We start from the raw sequence: 5,329 nt of genomic DNA, 5'->3' as shown, positions 1-5,329 counted from the left end.
CCTCTTGCTGAAGCCGTTCTACAAGTCCTCTTCTAGAAGTATCTCTATGAGGTGTGATCAAAAATAAAGTGAATATTGTTGCCAAGACCCATCCAACGGAAAGGCGGGCTCAGAGACCATTTTGATGTATCTTCACTCCCTTTATTCACAAGCTCTGGCATCTTGCCCCTCGCGGCTCTTCCCCAAAGCTGGAAAGACCACGGGAGGTAAGCGTCTTGCCTGTGTGCAGCCACAATAGTGTCAAGAAGACCTTCATGGAAAACGACTTCCGGGGCTGCTTCAGGAAGCGGTGAGGACGGTGCAGGCTGTGTGCTCAGGTGGGCAGTGCAGGCTGAGGCGGCTTCACAGCGTGTGACTTTACTCTCATATATTTTTCTCTATTTGCACACACAGTGCGCTTGCTGGTCACTCCCACACAACCTTTTTTGATTTTTTTTTGAAATGGTTCACCCTCTAGCCTTGTATGCAATATTCTAAATTTTGATAAGTGACATAAGTACAAAAGATCTATCTCTGTCTCTGTTATTTAAAAAGATACAGTGCACGTGCCATGATCCATGACTTCCATATTGTGGACTGACCAGAAATGGGGAGAGGGACGTGGCCCCGGAGCAGGGGCTGGGGGGGCGGGGGCGGGGCCAGCTTCCTCCTGCGACGCCCGCCGTTCAGGAATGCGCAGCAGGCAGATGCGGCAGTTCTCCAAGACCCTGAGGAATGTGCTCTTGGAAACGACTCGAGTGCCCGTTGACTGAGGAATGCGTAAACATATGGTATTTTTATACAGTGGAGTATTACTCAGCTATAAAGATAAACTTGAAGCTTTTATAGGTAAATGGGTGCAAAGAGAGACCAGACTCAAGAAATAAATCAGACTCGGGCGTAAACATTGTATTGTCTCCCTAGTGTAAGAAGCTGTAAAAGTAAACAAAATCCGCAGAGTACAATAAACATTGTGAAAGGAAAAGAACAACTGGGATGAGGGAAAGGAAAAAAGACAAAAAGAAGGAAGAGGGGAAAAAAAAAATATATATATATATACAAGATAGCTAAGATAATTTTACTACTAATTTCTATCGGTTTATTGAAAGGAACAGTTAGTGCTTAAGTTCTTTTGACCCATTTTGTGCGCCTATACGCCTCTAGCTGGTAATTTAAACAAGTACTTTGAAGATAACACTATGCAATATAGCAACCATTGGTGATTTCCTATCATATTATTTTGAAATTCTGTAGCATTTTTACTGTTTTTAAAAGTTTTTATCTTCTTTAAAATAAAACAAAATGCTCTCTTTTTTGTGTATTTAGTACAGGGTCTACAGGGTCTCACTATATAGATTGAATTTGTAGTGATCCCCTTATTTTCAGCCTTCCAAGTGCTGGGATTATAGGCCCACACCACCATGGCCAGTCTCAAATGCCATCTCAGTGCACCTCGGGTGGGGCCGGCTCAGCACGCCGAGGTTCGAACCCCAATCCTTACACCTGCCTAAACAGGTGCTTTAGTCCGCTGAGCCATTTGGCTGGCCCAGAATGCTCTCTTAAAGGTTGTTTACAATGGATTTATATTGTGCAAGATATCATTTGGGCTCACAACTAAAGCAAGAAAACTAAAAAGGCCCCTGCAGTTGCAGTTAGGTACTTGGGTTATGAGCTTGTATTTCTTGCTGTGAGTAACTGAGTTGAGGTCTCAGTTGCTACCTGGGTCTCCCTCCGGGTCGCACAGGGTGAGCTCAACCTCAGTGCTGTGGGCCAAGCTCATGCTCAGGTACGCGGCTGTCTCTGAGCTTCAAGGACCACGTACCCCTGCTTGCAAGACCCCTGCACTGCAAGGTCCCCTTTCAGAACTGGCCAGGGGGTCCCCTGTCTTCTACCTCTCGGTACACTCATCCGTCCTGAACTGGTGCCCACACACGTCTCAGGAGACAGGAGACATTTACTCTTTCCTGTGGGATTCCACAGCAGACGCTCTGCTTTTAAACCATGTTCTTTCCAAAACAGTAAGATAAAGCTGCTAGATGGCTTTCACGTCTTTGCAAACTCTCAGTTGTCGAGAATTAAATGCCACAGACTAGCAGCAAAAACAAATGAAAATAAACTGAAACATTATCCCCAGAGCTCCAAAAATATGACTTGCATGGAGGTAAAATTTGGGCATGCTGTGCTCAAGTCTCCTGGGGTGCCCAAATACTTTGGCCTTTTCATTCTCCTCTGGGAACGTACTTAATCCAGAGAGCGCAGTTTTGGTAAGTGTGCGCCTACTGTTTTAGACTCATTTTAGCCATTGAGGGGTTAACCCGGGACCCGAGGTAGAGTTTAAGGGGCAAGAACATGTGGCTCGGGAAACCTTGGAAAGCACACTCTGATCCTTAGTGTTCCCCTGGTCATCCAGGGATGGTGAGATTTGAGACCTTTCAGTCTTCCGATCCTTACAGCGCTCTGGGGTGGGGCAATTGCTGGGAGTAGTAGGATGCCTCTTTCCGCCTTTCCTTGGTAATTATAAGAAGTCTAAGTTATTCAAGCATTCTTTTATTGCAAACAGTGATATGAGGATTCCCAGCACCTAGCCTCAGAACATTCTGGAAAGATCTGTCAAGGGTTGGTAAGCACGGTTTACGCATGAGGGCACGTGTTTAGCAAGACGGTGAGACTTCAGCATGGTGACTGGAACTCAGGTTTTCTGGGTCAAAAGTGAGCGTTCATTTCTTCAGAATTGGAAGCGTCACTGCTTTATGTGACATTGTGCAACTAACTGTGTTACGGCCACCAGCTTTGAAGCCTGACTCTCACGTCCCTCTCTCCACTGGCCTCAGTGTTGTGTAAACATTCCAATAATTTCCAAAATAATTATTGACTAATCTGTAAACAGTCTGTGCTGGGCACTTTTATGGGATTTTAAAAGAAAATAGGGCTCAATGTTTGCTTTCAAGGGATGGGCAATTTGGATTTTAAAAGCAAAGAATTATGTGAAATTACCAGAAACCTAGAGGTAAAACTAAGAACACTAGGTCTCACAGCATGCATCAGACACAGAGCTGAGCACTTTACTCATCTGGTCTACTCCTTGCAGGAACTCTCCAAGGCAATGTGATCATTCACTGGGCAGCAGAGGAAATTATTGAATAACTTGCTCAAGGTCATAGTAGGCTAATGACCGAGCTGGGATTCAGCCCCACTCTGACAGATGCCAAAGTCCTGGAGAGTTTCACTGCACCTTTGTGACTCAGGGAACATACACAGGAGCCCATCGCGGTGGGGGCTGAACAGGGAAGTGCCCCAGAATGGGGAAGTTGGACTTCCAGGGAAGGGCAGGACCAGAGAGGTGAGGCGTGGAAGAAATGGTGGGCATAGACCAGACTGGGCGAGGAGGATGCACATGGTGGGGGGAAGCACAAATGATGGTGGATTGATTGACCAGCACCGTGGAATGCAACATGACGCTCAGGGCCCAGATGTCTTATTTGGCTGGCGCTCCATCGCATAACACGCTATGTTCTTGGAGCTGGCGTTGCAGCTGTGCTTCTTTGTTCCGAAGGGGAATTTGGTTCTGTAGCCAAGTTCTCTGGCTTCCGGAGTGCAGGTAATTCCTGGGTTGCATGAAAAGCAAGGTTTTATAACAGCAAACAGGGGTGCGTACAGGGGCTTCCTGGGGAGGTCAGGTGAGTAATCCTTTGCCTTCGGGAGTGGGGAGGGGAGAGAGAGAGGCCTCGCAGGAGCTTTATGCATGCTTTTTTCCCAACCCAGGGCTTTGCAGAAATTCTTGAAAAAGTAATTCAAATTTGTGCCAACCAGAATCACAACCATGAATTTTACCCATTAGTGTATTTTGAAAAATCAGTACATTTTACCTAAAAATAGGTTTTCTAGTTAAAAAAAAAAAAAAAAAAAAAAAAAAAAAAAAACAATCAGAAGCACATCACACTGAATCTACAAGTCCCCAGATAGTACCAATAGCTACATGGATGCAGGGCCTATTGCATTGCAGGCAAAGTTTAGAGTTTAACTTTTCCAGTTCTTACAACAGCATCATGAGATAGGAATGGAGCTTGCACCCATTTTTAATACTAGAAAACTGAGACTGGGAACAATTTAGGGCCTGGACTTAAAACTAGATATTGTGGCTCTGAAGCCTATCCACTAGCCAAGCAGACTACCTTGTGTGGCAGTTTGTACCTGGAGCTGGCCTGCTATTTTTTTGTATGGCTACTTAAAAATTGGCCAAGAATTTCTGCTTGTCCTCCTCCTACGGGGAGATGGAGGTTTGTGTTTTCTCCCATCACAGAGATAGAGTCTAAGGAGAAACCTCAGCGGTTGTACTACAAGTGTGTGTTAGAGATACCCCAAGAAAGTCATAGAGAGAACAAAGAAACATGCAGTGTATTTGGTCACTGATTCAGTCATACATTCCGTTAGTCATTCAACCAATACTGAGCATTTACCCAGGGAAAAAAATCGAGCCAGGCCCTGGGTAATGGACAGAAACGTAAGAGACAGTCTTTCTCCTCTACAAGTGCACGAGGTGAGATTCTCTATGGAGCTTCTGCCATCATTAGTGATTACTGAGGAGAATGGCTACAGGACTATCAACCGTTACTGCCACTGGTGTGACCACAGCTACAAACAGGGAAAATAATACACAGCAGGAGCCAAGTAGCCCTTTATGATTTACAAAGCAATTTATCCTGTACTATCTCACTTGGTGTCCAAAATGACTGAGGAGGAGGAAGGACAAAACTTTTCTCCGTTTTACACATGAAGAAATGGAAGAGCAGAGAGGTTAAACCCCAAGTCTTAACTCTGGAGCATTGCAGGGCTGGAGCTAGAGGCTGGCTCCAGGGACTCGACTTCCTCTTAGTTCTGCTGTGTTCTGGCTCAAGGAAGTGGTGCCGGGTGTCAGCCTTACGTGCAGAAGGCAGAAGCTGGAGAGACTGACATGACAGGGCTGTGAGCTACCCACGGCACCTGGCAGACTGTGTCGCCTGGAAGACCAGACCTTCTCAGCGACTCCCAAAGGGACTCACCTCTGACCAAGGACGAGGTGGACCGCAGGACTTGGGCTCCGGCATAGGACAAGCATTGTACTTCCGTGTGTGTGTGGCCAGTTCGGCCCACCCTGGTGTGGGGCTGGCACGGCATGTGGCGCAGGGGAGCAAACCGGGATCCTGCGCGCTTGTCTAAGCTTGCCTAAGCAGGCGCTTTAGAGCGCTATCTCGCTGGCCCCAAGCGTTGTACTTTTGGAGAGAACAATCCTCTGGCGGGGGCCCAGGGACTGATTTTCTGCTTCATGGAGGGGCATAGCTCAGGAGAAGCAGGAGCAGCTTTCACCCCACCC

The sequence above is a fragment of the Octodon degus genome, unplaced genomic scaffold, assembly GCF_000260255.1.
Source record: "Octodon degus isolate 3935 unplaced genomic scaffold, OctDeg1.0 scaffold00148, whole genome shotgun sequence".
Taxonomy (NCBI): domain Eukaryota; kingdom Metazoa; phylum Chordata; class Mammalia; order Rodentia; family Octodontidae; genus Octodon; species Octodon degus.
Note: the sequence above shows the minus strand (reverse complement) of the source record.